This window comes from Lissotriton vulgaris, chromosome 10, assembly GCF_964263255.1.
Source record: "Lissotriton vulgaris chromosome 10, aLisVul1.2, whole genome shotgun sequence".
NCBI classification, from domain to species: Eukaryota; Metazoa; Chordata; class Amphibia; order Caudata; family Salamandridae; genus Lissotriton; species Lissotriton vulgaris.
Window position 1 is genome coordinate 778,108,906 of NC_141698.1, and position 21,482 is coordinate 778,130,387.

The window sequence follows — 21,482 nt, forward strand, 5'->3', positions numbered from 1 at the left end:
ATGTTCTAACAAAAAAAACAAAGCCTTTTGGGAGCGTGAGGGGATTGGAATCCCCTCAGGTTCCCTGAAGCCTTTGTTCACAGTCAGAGCTGTGAACAAGGAAACATTGGAATGTTGGAGCTCCAGGCTTATACCAGCCTTTATAAGCCCGGAGCACTCCATTGTTTTTCAATGGAGCTCCCAACATTCCAATGTTCTAATATTCATTAACGCACATGCGGCGATTAAATTCATGCAATGTTTAGCTATGACATCCGCTTTTCTCATAGTCTTGCCCCAGTGGGCTAGTCAGTTCTTAGAGTCTCGCCCAAGTGGGCTAACAGTAGTTCATATGTCAACGTGTTCTACATAATCTTTTCCTACGTGTTCATGATGTGTTGGCCTTGATCTTCTAACCATCAGTTGTCCTTACAAGTATCAGTGCTCAAAACAATCTGGAATTAAAAACATGATATCATTACACTTTAGCAAACTGTATTCAGACTTAAAACATATCATTCATGTAAGTGAATTGCTAGCTCCTCACTGATATTCAGCCCATTCGGGGCGAGACTTTCCAAATCAACAATATATCTGGATTCCAATTTGCGCATTGATAGTTCCCGGTTTCCCCCTCTCACACCGAGGTCAACACTGTCAATCACCACTAATCGCACCTGGTTCTCGTCACTATAGTGATGTTCCGCAAAGTGGCGAGAAACAGGATACTGCTTGTTCTTATTCTTTATGGCTCTTAAATGCTCCAGCACTCGTTTTTTTGCCTCGTGCTTTGTGCTGCCAATATACCATTTCTGACAGGGACAAATTAGAACATATATGCAATGTGTGGTGGTACAAGTCAGATTCTTCTTTATCACAAATTCTCTATTGAGGTTCGGTATTTGCAAGGATATACAATCTATGCTATTCCTGCAGGCTTTGCACTTTTTACAACAACGAAAACCAGCCGGTTTTGCGATGTTGGAGACATCCCTAGATCTAATATGATTATGGCTCAGTTCATCTCGCAGAGTTTTGCTTTTTTTGAAAGTAATCTGTGGATTGCTACTCAAGTTTGTACTCAAGTGAGTATCCGTTAACAACACATGCCAATGTTTCTTTAAGATGTGCCTTACAGAGTTAGCCTGTCCTGAAAATGTAGTGATGAATCTGACAGTGTCGTCTTGTTTAGTGTCTTGCACTTTGGGATACAGTAGGTCGTTTCTGCTTAGCGATTATACCCTGAGTTTGGCTTTGTTTATGATATTTCTGCTGTAGCCTCTCTCAAGAAATCTTTTACACATAATTTCTTGTTCTTGTTCAAAAGATGAGTCATCGCTACAATTTCTTTTTGCACGTAGCAGCTCACCGTAGGGTATGCTACGTACCAAATTAGAGGGGTGACTACTGTTGGCATTCAGAATACTGTTACCGGCTGTGCTTTTCCGGTACAACTTGGATGTAATCTTATCCTCCTTTACTTCTACCAGAACATCAAGGAATTCAATGGATTTCCTGCTGATGTTACTAGTAAACTGCAGATTTAGATTATTGTTATTGAGCTTGTCTATGAAGGATGTTACAGCTTCTTCCGTGCCACACCAAATGAAAAAAATATCATCAATATAGCGCAGCCACAGGGCAATGTTGGAAAATTCAGCCATCTCCATGGCAACCTGCTCCTCCCACCAGCCCATGAAAAGATTCGCGTAGCTGGGGGCGAAGCAGGTTCCCATGGCTGTGCCCTGTGACTGTCTATAGATGTCCTCATCAAAATAAAAGAAATTATTCGTCAAACAGATTTCGATCATTTTTACCAGCATTTGTGAATGGTGGTAAAAGGTTATGGACCTTGTTTTAAAGAAATGCTGTATAGCTTCTAGCCCAAGTTCATGTTTAATGCAGGTGTATAGACTGCTAACATCTAGTGAGACAAGTAAAAAATCTTTCTCCCAATGCATCCCATCAATCACCGTCAGAAAGTGTGTTGTGTCTTTTAGGTATGATGGCAATGCAATAACGTAAGGTCTCAAAAAGTAATCGATAAACCTGGAGGTGTTCTCCAACAGCGATCCTATTGAGGAAACTATAGGTCTCCCCGGTGGGTCTATCATGCTTTTATGCAGTTTTGGGAGTAAGTACAGGACAGGGATTCTGGGGTGGGCACAATACAGATATTTATATTCCTCATCCTCGAGTAATCCTCTGTCTAACCAGTCTGATAACAGGCTTCTGTACTTGATATAAGATCCCAGTACTTCAGTCATATTACTCCTAGAGTAGCAGTCTTTGTCACTTAATTGTCTCTTGCCTTCTGCTATATATTTCTGCTTGTCCTGAATGACCACATTGCCACCCTTATCTGATTGTCGAATGACAATGCTAGAGTCACATTTCAAATCCATAAGTGCATTCACTTGTATTTCAGTTAGATTTTTCTTATTCCAAGGTGTTTTAACATATCTCATTTTCTTCAAGTCTTTTAAAACACCCTTCTCGAATACATCAATCGCCTCACTCTGGACGTTAGGAAGGAAGATGGATTTAGGCTTAAAAGTACTGCCTGGGTTCCCACTCAGATCATTTACCCATCCTTCCCATTCAGGAGTTCCATCTGCTACACTTGCTGATCTATCTTGGGTGGGGTACATTACATTTAATAAGTCAATATCGCCCACATCAATAGAGCTTGTTGTACTTGGGTTACTCACGTTTAGTGGATTGTATACTGCAGTGTTGAACCATTTCTTCAATTTTAATTTTCGGGAGAACAAGAAAAGGTCAATCCTGGTTTGGGCGTAATTTAAATTGGACGAGGGACAGAAGGATAGGCCAAGTGCTAGTGTCTCTGCTTCTTCTTTCGAGAGAGGTATTTTGGAGAGATTTACAACGGTCATACTTTCTGGGTGCGACTCCTGGTATCCATTCCCATGGGAGTTTTTCCTCCGTTTGTTCCTCCTCCGTTTGGCTTGCCTGTTCCTCTGGTTTTTCCTCTGTTTCCTCGTCCACGTCCTCTCTGAGCCCCTCCTTCTTGGTGCTGTTCTGTCCGGTTTTGGCTCATGACCTGGAACTGCAATAAAAAATTATTCAATTTCTTTTGTTGGTTAGGAGTGGCTTCTTGGCTTGTCGCTGATGAAGATGCGTCTGACAAGTTCCCATCCGAAACATCGCTTTCGGTTATTTCCTCTGTGGGTTTAGGAACTCCTATTTTTGGGACGTTGGATGTGCCCCTTTTCTCAAATAGATGGTCATATTTGCGATGAAATGTCAGTGTTCTTCCCGCTTGGTAATCTTTATAATCTCTTAGGAACTTCCGCTGTTTTTTAGCTGTTATTTCTTCTTCCCATTTATCCACTTTTTTCATCAGATTGGTCATATGTTCCTCCAAAGCTTCTTTACTGATGATTTTACTTATTTCTTCCAGTGTTTTGTCTATTTCGGCAACCAATTTAGCACGATCCTTAATGGCATATTTTACTAGAATCTGCATCATGGTCATCGAACATGCCGAAGAATTGTTTGACCATTCTTCAAGCATTTCTTCATCCGGATTTTCGTAAGTGGGAATTGTGAATATGCGGAGCCCCCGTGGTACACGTTTCACCTCGATATACCTCTGGAGTGATTCAGCTTCCCACCACTTAGATAGTTCCTTTTTGTACAGCCTTTCCAGGGATGTAAATAGGTTTTGAAGATTGATTTTATCCGAGATATCAGGTGGGGGGTGAGTAGGATTACTACTTGTTGCCCCTTGCGCAAAGAAGAGCTTGTCCGCAGTTTGCTTCCTGCGAGCTTCTAATCCCGTTGCCATGCTTGTATTTATACTCAGTGCTGCAGCACTCGATGCACCGTTTAGTTTATCGCTGTTGATTTACCGTCTCAACGGTGCTCCTACCCCTGGAGTCGTCAGCGTTTTGTAGTATCACGCAGTCCCCGGGTATTGACAGACTAGCAAGACGTATCACGAGTCCCGACCGGTCTCCCCGAATCGTGCTCGTTCCGTCCTGCCTCCCGCTTCTACCTTCACTGGGAGAGACGCGTAATGTGCGTCTGTGTTCTTCGTGTGCCAGTATCTCGTAGTTTCTCGATTCTCTTGTTCCTTCAATTCCGAATGTACACAATTCGGACGGATCCTCTCACCATCCGCATACCAGCATCCTATCAGGGGGTCAGCCTTGTCTCCGATTATCGTAATATGCTCCACGAATGCCGGGAAAGACTTCAAGGCTGTCTGGGCGGTCCGAGTAACAAAGCCGGCGCTTTGCAATTATCCGCTCCCAGGTTCCAAATTCAATGAAGAACCACTCAGACACCTCGAAACCATGGAAATATGTTTTAGCCTCAGAGCACGTAAGTATAACATGTATCATACTATGACATATTTCCATGGTTTCATTTTTGCGATGTCTTTGCCACAATAAGTGATTATAATTCCTATTCATTAACGCACATGCGGCGATTAAATTCATGCAATGTTTAGCTATGACATCCGCTTTTCTCATAGTCTTGCCCCAGTGGACTAGCCCATAGTCCCCTAGGGCAAGACTATGAGAAAAGCGTGATCAAGGGTTCATCCCCGAAACGCGTCCCTTTGCTGAATAAATCCTAGCTAAAGCACTCGAGGTGTCCGAGTGGTTCTTCATTGAATTTGGAACCTGGGAGCGGATAATTGCAAAGCGCCAGCTTTGTTACTCGGACCGCCCAGACAGCCTTGAAGTCTTTCCCGGCATTCGTGGAGCATATTACGATAATCGGAGACAAGGCTGACCCCCTGAGAGGATGCTGGTATGCGGATGGTGAGAGGATCCGTCCGAATTGTGTACATCTTGAAGGAACAAGAGAATCGAGAAACTACGAGATACCGGCACACGAAGAACACAGACGCACATTACGCGTCTCTCCCAGTGAAGGTAGAAGCGGGAGGCAGGACGGAACGAGCACGATTCGGGGAGACCGGTCGGGACTCGTGATACGTCTTGCTAGTCTGTCAATACCCGGGGACTGCGTGATACTACAAAACGCTGACGACTCCAGGGGTAGGAGCACCGTTGAGACGGTAAATCAACAGCGATAAACTAAACGGTGCATCGAGTGCTGCAGCACTGAGTATAAATACAAGCATGGCAACGGGATTAGAAGCTCGCAGGAAGCAAACTGCGGACAAGCTCTTCTTTGCGCAAGGGGCAACAAGTAGTAATCCTACTCACCCCCCACCTGATATCTCGGATACAATCAATCTTCAAAACCTATTTACATCCCTGGAAAGACTGTACAAAAAGGAGCTATCTAAGTGGTGGGAAGCTGAATCACTCCAGAGGTATATCGAGGTGAAACGTGTACCACCGGGGCTCCGCATATTCACAATTCCCACTTACGAAAATCCGGATGAAGAAATGCTTGAAGAATGGTCAAACAATTCTTTGGCATGTTCGATGACCATGATGCAGATTCTAGTAAAATATGCCATTAAGGATCGTGCTAAATTGGTTGCCGAAATAGACAAAACACTGGAAGAAATAAGTAAAATCATCAGTAAAGAAGCGTAGGAGGAACATATGACCAATCTGATGAAAAAAGTGGATAAATGGGAAGAAGAAATAACAGCTAAAAAACAGCGGAAGTTCCTAAGAGATTATAAAGATTACCAAGCGGGAAGAACACTGACATTTCATCGCAAATATGACCATCTATTAGAGAAAAGGGGCACATCCAACGCCCCAAAAATAGGAGTTCCTAAACCCACAGAGGAAATAACCGAAAGCGATGTTTCGGATGGGAACTTGTCAGACGCATCTTCATCAGCGATAAGCCAAGAAGCCACTCCTAACCAACAAAAGAAATCGAATAATTTTTTATTGCAGTTCCAGGTCATGAGCCAAAACCGGAAAGAACAGCACCAAGAAGGAGGGGCTCAGAGAGGACGTGGACGAGGAAACAGAGGAAAAACCAGAGGAACAGGCAAGCCAAACGGAGGAGGAACAAACGGAGGACAAACTCCCATGGGAATGGATACCAGGAGTCGCACCCAGAAAGTATGACCGTTGTAAATCTCTCCAAAAGACCTCTCTCGAAAGAAGAAGCAGAGACACTAGCACTTGGCCTATCCTTCTGTCCCTCGCCCAATTTAAATTACGCCCAAACCAGGATTTCTTGTTCTCCCGAAAATTAAAATTGAAGAAATGGTTCAACACTGCAGTACACAATCCACTAAACGTGAGTAACCCAAGTACAACAAGCTCTATTGATGTGGGTGATATTGACTTATTAAATGTAATGTACCCCACCCAAGATAGATCAGCAAGTGTAGCAGATGGAACTCCTGAATGGGAAGGATGGGTAGATGATCTGAGTGGGAACCCAGGCAGTACTTTTAAGCCTAAATCCATCTTCCTTCCTAACGTCCAGAGTGAGGCGATTGATGTATTCGAGAAGGGTGCTTTAAAAGACTTGAAGAAAATGAAATATGTTAAAACACCTTGGAATAAGAAAAATCTAACTGAAATACAAGTGAATGCACTTATGGATTTGAAATGTGACTCTAGCATTGTCATTCGACAATCAGATAAGGGTGGCAATGTGGTCATTCAGGACAAGCAGAAATATATAGCAGAAGGCAAGAGACAATTAAGTGACAAAGACTGCTACTCTAGGAGTAATATGACTGAAGTACTGGGATCTTATATCAAGTACAGAAGCCTGTTATCAGACTGGTTAGACAGAGGATTACTCGAGGATGAGGAATATAAATATCTGTATTGTGCCCACCCCAGAATCCCTGTCCTGTACTTACTCCCAAAACTGCATAAAAGCATGATAGACCCACCGGGGAGACCTATAGTTTCCTCAATAGGATCGCTGTTGGAGAACACCTCCAGGTTTATCGATTACTTTTTGAGACCTTACGTTATTGCATTGCCATCATACCTAAAAGACACAACACACTTTCTGACGGTGATTGATGGGATGCATTGGGAGAAAGATTTTTTACTTGTCTCACTAGATGTTAGCAGTCTATACTCCTGCATTAAACATGAACTTGGGCTAGAAGCTATACAGCATTTCTTTAAAACAAGGTCCATAACCTTTTACCACCATTCACAAATGCTGGTAAAAATGATCGAAATCTGTTTGACGAATAATTTCTTTTATTTTGATGAGGACATCTATAAACAGTCACAGGGCACAGCCATGGGAACCTGTTTCGCCCCCAGTTACGCGAATCTTTTCATGGGCTGGTGGGAGGAGCAGGTTGCCATGGAGATGGCTGAATTTTCCAACATTGCCCTGTGGCTGCGCTATATTGATGATATTTTTTTCATTTGGTGTGGCACGGAAGAAGCTGTAACATCCTTCATAGACAAGCTCAATAACAATAATCTAAATCTGCAGTTTACTAGTAACATCAGTAGGAAATCCATTGAATTCCTTGATGTTCTGGTAGAAGTAAAGGAGGATAAGATTACATCCAAGTTGTACCGGAAAAGCACAGCCAGTAACAGTATTCTGAATGCCAACAGTAGTCACCCCTCTAATTTGGTACGTAGCATACCCTACGGTGAGCTGCTACGTGCAAAAAGAAATTGTAGCGATGACTCATCTTTTGAACAAGAACAAGAAATTATGTGTAAAAGATTTCTTGAGAGAGGCTACAGCAGAAATATCATAAACAAAGCCAAACTCAGGGTACAATCGCTAAGCAGAAACGACCTACTGTATCCCAAAGTGCAAGACACTAAACAAGACGACACTGTCAGATTCATCACTACATTTTCAGGACAGGCTAACTCTGTAAGGCACATCTTAAAGAAACATTGGCATGTGTTGTTAACGGATACTCACTTGAGTACAAACTTGAGTAGCAATCCACAGATTACTTTCAAAAAAAGCAAAACTCTGCGAGATGAACTGAGCCATAATCATATTAGATCTAGGGATGTCTCCAGCATCGCAAAACCGGCTGGTTTGCGTTGTTGTAAAAAGTGCAAAGCCTGCAGGAATAGCATAGATTGTATATCCTTGCAAATACCGAACCTCAATAGAGAATTTGTGATAAAGAAGAATCTGACTTGTACCACCACACATTGAATATATGTTCTAATTTGTCCCTGTCAGAAATGGTATATTGGCAGCACAAAGCACGAGGCAAAAAAAACGAGTGCTGGAGCATTTAAGAGCCATAAAGAATAAGAACAAGCAGTATCCTGTTTCTCGCCACTTTGCGGAACATCACTATAGTGACGAGAACCAGGTGCGATTAGTGGTGATTGACAGTGTTGACCTCGGTGTGAGAGGGGGAAACCGGGAACTATCAATGCGCAAATTGGAATCCAGATATATTGTTGATTTGGAAAGTCTCGCCCCGAATGGGCTGAATATCAGTGAGGAGCTAGCAATTCACTTACATGAATGATATGTTTTAAGTCTGAATACAGTTTGCTAAAGTGTAATGATATCATGTTTTTAATTCCAGATTGTTTTGAGCACTGATACTTGTAAGGACAACTGATGGTTAGAAGATCAAGGCCAAAACATCATGAACACGTAGGAAAAGATTATGTAGAACACGTTGACACTTGGGCGAGACTCTAAGAACTGACTAGCCCACTGGGGCAAGACTATGAGAAAAGCGGATGTCATAGCTAAACATTGCATGAATTTAATCGCCGCATGTGCGTTAATGAATAGGAATTATAATCACTTATTGTGGCAAAGACATCGCAAAAATGAAACCATGGAAATATGTCATAGTATGATACATGTTATACTTACGTGCTCTGAGGCTAAAATGCATGTTACAAGATGGCCGCCACAGTTGTACGTGAAAGTCACGTGAGGTGTAAAGTGTTTTTTTTATGTATTTAAACATGGTGGCACTTAATGTTTACGAGCGTGATCAAGGGTTCATCCCCGAAACGCGTCGTTATTCCCTTTACTGAATAAATCCTAGCTAAAGCACTCGAGGTGTCCGAGTGGTTCTTCATTGAATTTGGAACCTGGGAGCGGATAATTGCAAAGCGCCGGCTTTGTTACTCGGACCGCCCAGACAGCCTTGAAGTCTTTCCCGGCATTCGTGGAGCATATATATATATATATATATATATATATATATATATATATATATATAGATATATAGATATATATAGATATATAGATATATATATATATATATTCACTGAAGAAAACATAGGTTTCAGACATGTTATAGTTAGGAATTAGCATTTAAAAAACCTTAGAAATGACTAAAAGCCCGAACCATCAACCAGGAACCCAAATTGAACAGAGACCACAGGAAGCTTGAAATACTGCTCCTTTATTGTGAAACGGCAGCTTGCTGGCAGACCAACGCCATAGAGAACATTTTCCAAATTAAATGCCAGACGCATTTCGGGAATAAATCCCTTCCTCAGCGGCGTAAGTTCATATTGGAAATGAGAGCGCACTTTCTTGCTCACTCGGTTTTCATGCATTTCCCTGCCCTGGTAGGCGTGGCCAAACTGTAGCCTTCTGGGATATGTAGTGGCAGGATGTCTTTCCCAGTGGGCGTGCTGTCATCCCCATCAAATAATGAAATAAAACCCATGTGGGCTGGCATGCAGTCTTGGCGAGCCTCTGCGTTGCTTTTCAGATGCCATCTCAAGCTTCAAACAAGCTGCTCCCTGTAAAGCGCCAGCTCGAACTTCATTCCAATGCTCGAACTCCAGTTGGTGTCCGAGCGGATCCGCAGCAGCGGTGGGTCTCTTGTTCACGACTAGGCGAGCCGTACAAATACCATCAAACAGGAACCCAAATTGAACAGAGACCACAGGAATCTTGAAATACTCCTCCTTTATTGTGAAACGGCAGCTTGCTGGCAGACCAACGCCATAGAGAACATGTCCCAAATTAAAAGCCAGACGCGTTTCAGGAATAAATCCCTTCCTCAGCGGCGTAAGTTCATATTGGAAATGAGAGCGCACTTCCTTGCTCACTCGGTTTTCATGCATTTCCCTGGCCTGGTAGGCGTGGCCAAACTGTAGCCTTCTGGGATATGTCGTGGCAGGATGTCTTCCCCAGTGGGCGTGCTGTCATCCCCATCAAATAATGAAATAAAACCCATGTGGGCTGGCATGCAGTGTTGGCGAGCCTCTGCGTTGCTTTTCTGATGCCATCTCAAGCTTCAAACAGGTTGCTCCCTGTAAAGCGCCAGCTCGAACTTCCTTCCAATGCTCGAACTCCGGTTGGTGTCCGAGCGGATCCGCAGCAGCGGTGGGTCTCTTGTTCACGACTAGGCGAGCCGTACAAATACCATCAAACAGGAACCCAAATTGAACGGAGACCACAGGAAGCTTGAAATACTGCTCCTTTATTGTGAAACGGCAGCTTCAACACATCTATTAACTAGCTCTGTCTGCAGTGGGGTTTAAGTGGGCGTAATTCTAAGTCTTCAGAATTACTCGCTATATCAAAGGAACAGTTTATGACGCTTAGATTGCACTCTTCCTCCTCCTGCCTGTTTCTGCCCATGGCAGCGGATAGCAATTAGATGACCAGGAGCTGTCTCTATCATTGTCTTTGGAATGGATACTCCTGTTGTAAATATATTTTGATTCGTCTCATTCTACTTAGTCAAGTGGCTATACTCCAGGGCCATTAAAGATGATGCCCACAGGCTACAAGAAGGATTTGAACCCATTTTTAGGGCCCCTAGGACATATTTGTTTTACAGAAGGGGCCACAGATACTTGCGTGGTTGTGCAGATCGTGCTGACGATGAATGTTCTGGCATAATCTCTAAGAGGCGGTCCCTCATTTGCATGTGGAGTGAGAGGATCTATCGCCTTTGCCCTCACATTTAGTGACAAGGAGCACTGTGTGACGTATTGAGTCTGGGTAAAATCCTTCTCTATGGGCCCAGTAGGAGTGTTTAGGTTACGGTCATGAGAGTAAAAGCTTTCTGCGCTAACATTCTCTTTCTGTAATGGCTTATATGAACTAAAACTAAGGAAAGGAATTATTAAATGGGAATTTCCACTGGATAAGAGGAGTTGGTGCAAGTTTTTCCTACCATTGATGTTTAGCTGCCTCTGCAAATATTCATTAGTGGAATGGGGATGCCATCGAAATGGGCCTGAGCTCTCAGTAGCCGTTAGACCGATGGGCTCATTATCTAGGCCCCCTGCTAACGGGGGATCTACAGGCGGCCTACCAGCAAGCGAATATTCAAGGCAATACCCCATATGACGACGTAAAGAAATGCATTCTTGAGCGGCTGGGTATAGATGAGGAAACCTACCGAGTACGTCTGCGCCAAGTAAAAGAAGGGCCACAAGAGACTCCCAGGGCCCTCTCCTTCCGAATCAAAGACCTCGCCAACCGCTGGCTGAAACCCGACAACTCTACTAAAGAGAATATCCTGGAAAAAATTTACCTGGAACAATTCCTATCATCTTTGCACCCAGGCACGCAAAGATGGGTACGTCAGCATGCTCACCTGACACTGGATACAGCAATTGAAATTGCAAGCGCTTATAGCAGGGCCCAGGAGACCCAGAGAGGAAAGGACGACCACCCCCACAAACCTCATCCCCCTACAGGACTACGACCTCCACGTCCCCCTGTCCCGAGAAGACCTGATCCTCCTCTCTTTTTCCCCACCCCGGTGATACATCGTCCTGTTAATCCCGGACCACAATGCTATAGCTGTGGCGGATTCGGTCACATTGCCAGGAACTGCCCACACAAGGAAGAGCCGATGGAAGTGGGTCTGGCACGTAACTATGTGTGCTCCGTACCAGGGGCCCCTCCTCCCCCTTTCCGACGTCCAGTGAACTTTGATGGACAGACCCTCATGGCCCTTACGGACACCGGGTGTCGACAGAGCGTCCTCAGACCTCAAGACCTATCGCACCCGATTAAACCTTCGTCCGGCATGGTTGCCATCCAATGCGTGCACGGGGACACAAAGAGTTATCCCACCGCCCAAGTAATGGTTCAGCATGAAAAGGATCCCGGCACAGCTCTTACAATGGGACTAATCCCCGCCCTTCCAGAACAAGCGATCCTAGGAAGTGATTACCCCGGATTGCCCGGAATGCTGCATGACACCACAGAATCCCTGACTCACTGGTGGGAAGAAGCCCCCTTCCCAATGGGATTGTCCTCCCCCATGCAGACCCGTAAATCAGCGAAAACCAAAGCACAGAAGAAAAAGGAGAAAAGGGAATATACTGGCGCCTACCCAGTGCTTCCGGATGAACACCCCTGGCAAACGGACCGTGAATTCCGGGCAGCACAACAGGAAGACCCTCTGTTACAGGAAGCCTGGGGAAGGGCTGTGGATCAAGAGGACCCCCTTAACGTAGGTCCCTACTTCTTTAAGAAAAATGGCCTTTTATACCGGAAAGGGGGGGTCCAACAGAAACCCCAACTCCTGGTCCCCGGTCCCTTTCAGGAGAAAGTGCTCTTCCTAGCACATAGCCATCTCCTGGGAGGGCATTTCGGAGAAGAAAAGACCAGCCAAACAATCCTGGACAAGTTCTATTGGCCTGGAATCTATCAACATATCAAAAAGTTTTGCAAAGAATGTCCGGTCTGCCAAAAGCATAGTAGATACCGACCCCCTAGAGCCCCGCTGCAACCCCTTCCCATCATTGACATCCCATTCAGCAGAGTAGGGATGGACATAATCGGACCCCTGTTACCGTCCCGGAGCGGGTGTCGTTACGCCCTGGTTATTGTTGACTATGCCACCCGCTTCCCAGAAGCCCTGCCCCTGAGACAACCCACCACCCAGAACATTGCGAAGGCCCTCATATCTGTATTCACTCGGGTGGGTTTTCCCAGGGAAATACTAACAGATCAGGGTACTCCTTTTGTCTCCTCTCTGATGAAACAGGTATGCGCCAACCTGGGGATCAAACAAATTCGAACCTCGGCATACCACCCGCAAACCGACGGCTTAGTCGAGCGGTATAATGCCACCCTAAAACAGACCCTTAAGAAATTGCTGGGCTTAGAAGCCAAGAGGTGGGAAGATATGCTACCCCTTGCCCTGTTTGCTATTCGTTGTGCCACCCAAAGTAGCACCGGGTATTCCCCCTATGAATTGTTATACGGGCGACCCCCTCGCACCTTTCTTGATATGGCCCAAGAAGCATGGGAAGCAGAACCCGACCGTACACGGCCCCTTCCGGAATACCTGGAGAACCTAAAAACCCACCTAGCCCTTATGAGAAATATAGTAAGCCAGAACCTAGAGAGTGCCCAGAACAGGCAAAAAGGACAATATGATAAAGGCACAAAACCCAGAACCTTCCTGGTAGGAGACCTTGTGTTACTTATGCTTCCATCCTCCGATCAAAAACTCCTGGGACAGTGGCAGGGTCCATATAGCATATTACGTCAGGTGACCCCAGTCACTTACGAGCTAGACATCGATCCCGTTCGTGGAGTCACTCAAATCTATCATGTTAATCTTCTAAAAAAATGGGAAGGTCCTCGGCCCGTCTTAAGTGGGTCGGCTAACACAGATCCCCTCTCCTTCACCCCTTGTATCGATCCCGATATCACCCCACAACAGAGACAGGAACTCGAAACAGTCCTATTTCCCTTACGACAGGTGTTCTCCTCCTCCCCGGGACATACCACCATCACTGAACACGCGATACAAACCATTCCCGGGAAGGTAATCCGACAAAGGCCATACAGAGTCCCCGAGGCCCGCAGGGAAGTGATACGACACGAAACGGAACAAATGCTGAAGATGGGTATCATCGAGCCCTCGGTAAGCGAGTGGAATTCCCCGATAGTACTCGTACCCAAACCGGACGGGTCTGTCCGGTTTTGTATTGATTTCCGGGGGGTAAATAAAATATCCTCCTTTGACACATACCCCTTACCCCGCGTCGATGAGATGGTCGAACGCATAGGGAAGGCCCAATACATCTCCACGCTAGACCTCTGTAAGGGGTATTGGCAGATCCCCCTCCGTGAAGAAGACAGAAAAAAGACGGCCTTCTCCACCCCTGACGGGTTGTACCAATTCCTAGTCCTTCCTTTTGGGCTTCATGGCGCCCCAGCCACTTTCCAACGGGCCATGAATAAAATTCTGCAACCTCACTCTCTCTATGCTGGTGCATATCTCGATGATATCGTGATTTACAGTGACAACTGGTCCCAGCATTTAGAACATCTGTACCAGGTCATCTCCTCCCTAGGGGCTTATGGTTTTACCATTAATCCCTCCAAAACCACCCTAGCGGCACAGACCGTGAAGTACCTAGGCTACCTCCTGGGGGAAGGTTTGATCAGACCACAGGAGAGCAAAATCGAAGCCATACAGTCCCTCCCCTTCCCTCAGAGCAAAAGAGACCTTCGTGCTTTCCTGGGACTCCTGGGTTACTACCGACGGTTCGTCCCCAACTTTTCACAAAGAGCGGCCCCCCTCACAGACCTCCTAAAAAAATCTATGAAAACAGACACCCTCCTCAGATCCCCTACGGTTGAGTTGATGCAGGCCTTCTCCGACCTTAAGAACGCTCTGACCTCACATCCCGTGTTAGTTAGCCCGGACTATGCACAGCCTTTTATCTTACAGACGGACGCCTCCGAACAGGGACTCGGGGCGGTCCTGTCCCAAAAAGACCCCCAAGGAAACGAGAGACCTATTCTCTTTCTTAGCAGAAAACTGTTTCCACGAGAGAAAAACTACGCCGTGGTGGAGAAGGAAGCCCTGGCCATAAAGTGGACGGTAGACAGCCTACGTTATTATCTGGAGGGGAGACAATTCACCATCTACACTGACCATGCTCCCCTGGAGTGGATGGCGCGGAACAAGGGCCACAACGATAGAGTCCTTCGCTGGTTCCTATCCCTCCAACCATATCACTTCACCACTGTACACAGGAAGGGCTTGGAGCAAGGTAACGCGGACTACCTTTCTCGTTACCCTATGTCCCAAAAGGGTACAAGAAAGACAGCTAGGGGAAGGGAATGTGATCTCGGACCCCAAGATCGCCATATCCGAGACGGTCTATCCCCTCCGTTACCACCTCGCACCATATCCCGTTCAGGCAGACACGTAGACTCCCCAACAACAGCGTCCCTGACGACAGGCATCCCGCCCCTCTCTCCCTTGCAGGAACCAATCAGAGGTACCGCAGGACCGGAAGGGATACCCAGTGAACCCGGAAGTCCCGCCTCTCCACCGACGGCCGGATACAGAAAAGCCGGAAGGGAAGACACAAGCGTCGTCGAAGGATTGTGGCAGGAGACTTCGGCTGGACCGGTGACGGACGGAGAAGACGGGATCGGAGAACGCGAGGAGTGGTCCGAAGAGTGGTGGAGTCCCACGGAGGTGGCTGGAGAGCGGCCGTAACTCGGAGGAGAGTTACGGCGGAGCGCGTGAGTACCAGTTACTCCATTGTGCCCGTGTACATAGTTAGAAACCCCTCCCCGTGTAAATTGTTCCCGCTATCCTAGGCACGTCACCAGTAAGCACTAGTTAGGTTGTAAATACGCACTGCCCACTGTATAAAAGAGCACCCCTCTCCCCACCTCCCGGAACACTTCTGTTTCTTTCCTTCCCTTGAGCCCTACCTATACCGCCCCCACTTCCCCTTCATTTCCACACACTCCCGGGTTAACGGTGAAGGTACCGGATCAAGAGTCCAAGCACAGCTAACGGCTCCCTCTTTTTCTCTTGTTTGCCCTCCGAGGTGTTCTCCGACCACAGCAAGGCGGCTACACCAAAGAACCGGACGATCCTTGGACCCCCTCCCGCCAGGACAACAGAGAAGAAGACGTACCCACCTTCCTGGGTGTTGGACCGGACCCTCATACCGTCCCCGAAATACCTTGTACAAAAACCCCCAATAAATCACTATCGCCCACTATATCCGGCCTCCGCGCCTGCTTTACCAGTCCGCCGACCGCCCACGATCACAATGGTCTTCCGATTAACCTTTCTATCTCATAGTGAGGGGTAAGGTACATGATGTCCAAATGTCAGCTACACAATGAGGACCATAAATTGGTAGCCAGCTCACACATTGGTAATCAGGTTCAAATAAAACACTCTCAAGACCATGCTACGGAAGTACAGTAGGACAATTGGTAGACCGAAGCTCCTGAAGAAGTTTCGTCTAACATGAATCATACAAACTAAGAGCTCTGCCGTGGATACACAGAACTAGAGCAAAATAATCCAATGTTATGAAAATAAACTATGACTGTCTCTATTATACATTTATAGAAGTTAGCATAGTTTCTGTAAAATAACATTCAACAAAATAAGACTCAGACAACTTTGGAGAATTTGGTTATTGTATTGAAGATGTTATGGTATGTTATATATTTTTGTATAGCGCACAGCTGCTCCAGCTAAGGAGCATTCGGGCGCTTTTCAAACAGTACAAAGAAAACTGCATCACCACTGCTTGGCAGGCTTTAACATAACAGTATCTAGTGATCCAAATTACAGAAAAAGATGAGTCTTGATGGCTTTCCTAAATGTCAAGAGGTCATTTAATCCTCGCAGCTGGAACGGTAGCGGGTTCCATAATTTTGCAGCCAAATAGCGGAATGAGGAGCCACCCATCCGAGAAAGTTTTATCCGAGGTACCACTACCAAGTGCTGGCCTTCCGAGCGTAACGATCGCTGGGGAAAATATGGAGTCAGCAAAGGGCAGAGCATAGGTGGAGTAGCAAGCTTCAGAATTTTGAATGAAAGACAAAGAGTCTTGAACTGAATCTGTTTGGCCACAGGCAGCCAATGCAGTTTCGTCAAGGTGTCCGTGACCGGTTCAAAGCGGGGAAGGCCTATCAAGATTCTTGCAGCCGCATTTTGCACCCTTTGCAGTCTCTGAACCTCTGCCTGGTTTACCCCTAACATCAGAGAGCTCGCATAATCTAGGCGCGAAAGGATAGTTGATTGCATCACAAGCTGACGAGTGGAGGGGTCAAAGAATTTTAAGATAGGCTTGAGATTCCGTAAAATCCCAAAACAGGTGGCAGGAACTTTCTTAGTATGAGTAATACAATTAAGAGAGATATCTACCCAGACTCCCAAGTTTTTTACTTCCAGTTTTAGGTCGGGAAGGTTGCCTAGCGTCTCTGGCCACCAGTTCTGGCCACCAGATCCAAAATCAATGCATGTAAGTAGCATTTTAAGAAGTTCAGTCATAAATCTAACAATTCAAAATATAAAATAACATATTTAAATAAAGTAATCTACCACTCCATCAATCTAACCGTCAATAAACAAATCCATAACAGGATGGGTTTTGATGAGCAATACAATTTCTATCACCAACAAAGCAAGGAGTTGGTTATTTAAGGTTGTCAAAGCATTGACAAAGTGATCAAATTAAAGTAAACTAGGGGCAAAATCCAAGGGTAAGAGGCAATGGAGCATTAATCAGGTAAGTTCAAGGCTGGTATCTCACGAAACTGATTCAAATCGTCTGACAGGTAAGTTCATCCGCAAGGACAAAAAGAAAAGGGGCATAATAAAGGAAGCTCGTCAGGCAGGTTGGAGGCAAGGGAAAGTGTCAAGGGGCAGCCTGATCTTAAGCTCTCCTCATAAGGCACAAACAGGGCATCAAAATGCGAATACAGCAATGCAGTACTCCTCCTCCTGTGCATCATGGTTAAATAGTTCATATTTGTCATCATGGCCGGTCCACAATAGACTGAGCATCGTGTGATTATTCTTCCGTCTTTCCAGGTACAAATTGTTACTCCAACATAATTTCCCACATAAATCATGAGAGACTAATGTCCTTCCATCCTCACAGGTTAATAGACAAAGAGCGTGTTCAGTTTGTTACTCTTTATGGATATAGGGAAAAATCAGCGTCCCACCATTCACACACAAGAGAAATTAACTGTCCTTGTTATCATAAGGAATGTCGCATGAACAAAGAACAAATAAAGCAACATTTGAAAACGGATCAAGTCCATTGCACAAGGCTATGAAATAATGCTGCCTAAAGAGAAAAACATTTTAGAATGTTTATATGAAATATTGATTCTTTTAGTATAGCAAAACTCCTAATTAAGTTTAGGCATAATGAAATAAATCATGCATATAATATATAAACTTTTGCAAAGTTGTCAGTAATTGTTACATAGAAATGTTCAACTTCATGTATGGCCTAATACCACTACTTCAAGAAACTAGCAACAAGTAAATTAACTCAAAAAGTCATTAAAATCAATTTGTTCCTGAACACAAATGTTCTTTATAATATTAAGCACTTACTCTGAAAATTTCAGACATCAAATGTTTTTCATTTCGGAATTGCACCGAAGTCGAGTTTGTTTGGACACTCTGAAATGAAGTGAAATAGCAATGCTAAGTTATCATCAACTTTAATATTATTTCTTGTTAATAATATAAGATAACGGATTACTTTACAGTCTTAAATTCATTAACTGATTAATCCTACTGTTTCTACCTAGTCAAGTATGTTTTTATGATGCTGGCTCATCACTTTTTTAAAGTTTCTGTGTCATTTTTCTAGATGTGTGCAAGGTGCACATTTATCCTCTCTTTTTTTTAAATTATGTTTTGTATCAGCCTACAGATAAGACACAGGTTTACAAAAATAGAAAAAATAAACCATCCATATTAATACAATGAATATACACTTAACAACGAAGAAAAAGAGAAAAGGTAGGAGATATTATTACATTGTACATTCCAAACTTAATTTTGTAACCAATTAATCATAGGAGCCCATATTTGTAGCCCCTGGGTCTTTCTCCTCATCCCCTTTGTTTTATAAGCCGCTATCTCCAGATAATATATAGAAATTAATTTGGCTTGCCAACAAGTAAAAGTTGGTGGGTCTGGGTCAAGCCATTGGGATGTAATGCACCAACGAAATATGGACATGCATATGAACATGAATCCTTCCTCACTTAATGATCGATGATTAGATAAACCTTCTGACCGACCCAAAATAACCAACTCTGCGGAAAGCGATTGAGAAATACCTAAAACCTGAAAAAATAGCTCCACACCTTCCACATATTGTGCCAATTTAGGACAATAAAAAAACATATGTGGTGAGTCTGCTGCATGCTTTCCACAGCGGCTACAACTATCCCCCAGACTTGAACTCCAATTGGCTATTTTCTTCGGAGTGTAATATAGGTCATATAATGACATTTAGTGTTGGCTTTTCAGGGGAAAATTAAATAAGACATTTGAAGCAACCTCGATTATCTTTTTAAAATTGATTCAGTCCACCCCAAGCCTGTTTCGCCATTTTGCCTCCCATACTGCAACATCATCCTCTAATTTATCCATAAATATCTGGTACATGAATCCCATTCTGGCGCAAGATCTAATAGACTCTACAATCTCTATGTTATCCAAGATAATTTCTTTATGCATAATTTTCTGGTCAAGAAAGCTGCGAACTTGAAGATATTTAAAAAAGTAATTCCTACTCAGATTATGCCTCCTCTGCAATACCTCAAAAGAAACGAGCTGATTCCCCACAAAGAGGTCGCCAATCTTGCAGATACCAGCGTCACGCCATCTGTTCATTACCTGGTCTTCAAAAATTTCTGGGAGAATCGGGCATTTATATAATTGTTTCCAAATTCAAGTAGGCCCTTATCCCCAACCTCTTCTTAACCTTCCTCCATATTTCAAAAGCAGAGATCACTACTTTAAATTTCGTTTTTTTGTAATAGCTGGGTTCTATTACACGATTTAAACATTGCCGGACTTCTGCCCCCTATTAGCATCTCATAGATAGAGGGGGCGGCAAAGTCTTCCGTGGGGTCTTCCTGAAAAATTAGAAGCCCCATGTGTTGTAAAATAGCCACCCAGTGATAAATACGAAAATTGGGAACACCCCATCCCCCTTTAGCCCTTGGCAACATGCACCATTTCAATGCACTCCGAGCGCGATGATAGCTCCAGAGAAACCGCGTACACATTCGTTCTTTACGAGAAAAATATGTTGAAGATATACGTAGTGGAATGGTCCGGAATACATATAAGAACTTTGGGAATATTTACATTTTCAACACATTGGTACGTCCATACAGAGATAAATGTAAGTTGTTGATACGTTCAAGCAGCCGATTAGAGGATTTGATAATTGGGTCTAGATTCAGAGAAATGATATCCTCCACTATTGGAGATATCCTTATCCCAAAATCCGTGACTTCTGTTTCCAATTTTATATCCGCTGGACGACCAGCCATCGAATGAATAAGCTGAGTCTTGGCAACGTTTAATTTGTAGCCTGAAACTGATCCGAAAGCCTCGGCTGCTTTGATTACCTCTGGTACGGCTATACCAATGTCTGCAGTGACAATGGCAATGTCATCGGCATTAGCGAATGTTTTATACTTCATTAATCACCACCGTCTTGATCACTTCATTATGATCCAAGACTGAAATAAGCGTGTATATATATAAAGCGAAAGGACAACCTTGTCTTGTCCCCCTCCCTATCGCGATATCTCCAGACAACATACCCGATATGCGACTAAACGCAGATGGCTTACAATAGTGTCTGTATAGCAATAATGATGCCATCAGGAAACCCTTTCCATGCTAGAACTGACCACAGGAACCTCCACGAGATCCTGTAGAACGCCTTTTCTGTGTGCAGCAGGGCCACTCCAACCGGGGTGTTAGTACCCCGTGACCAGTCCAGCATGGAAACTATCCTCTTTACATGATCCATAGTGTCCCTGCGCTGGATGAAACTGTGTTGTCTAAGAGACACCAGACCTGGCATCAGATCATTCAACCTATTCGCTATTAACTTAGAGTAAATTTTGCTATCTGAGTTGAGTAATGAGATGGGTCTATAAGAATCCAATTCAGTGTCTTTTTTCCCTTTTTTCCTAAAGACAACTATTGTCGCTTTCGCCCATGAATCTGGAGCAGTGCCTAAAAAAGCCTGCTGACAAACCTCCAGGAGTTCTTTTTCAAGAACATTTCTAAAGGTCTGATAAAACTCCAACGGGATATTATCAGGGCCCATGGCCTTTCCTTGAGCTAATCCTAATAGGGCTGTTTCGACCTCTTCCCACACCAATGGGGCGGCAAGTGCAGCTTTTTGCTCATCCGGCAGTACTCCGGTTGTCAGATCTTTAAGATAGTCACCCCCGCAGTTATTTCCCATAGATGTTCCAGATTCAGTATATAAGGATTGATGGAACCCTTGGAATGCTCCCAAGACACCTTCTTTTGTGTCCTGCATCTTGCCGTCCAAATCCATTACCTTACTGATCTCATTATAGGCTGCTTTTTCCCTTAATCTTTTTGCAAGAGTTATGCCAGTTTGTTCACTAAATTCATACATATCTTGTTTGTGTAATGCATACATTTCAGCGATATGCTCCATTATCTTGGCGTATGCAGCCACCCGCTTAATAGTGAGATCTCTTTGAGCCCCGGATGGATCTGATCCCATACGGATTACAGCGGCCAATTCCTTTTCAGCATGCATTAACTGACTCAAAATCCTTTCCATGTTTATCCTGTACCT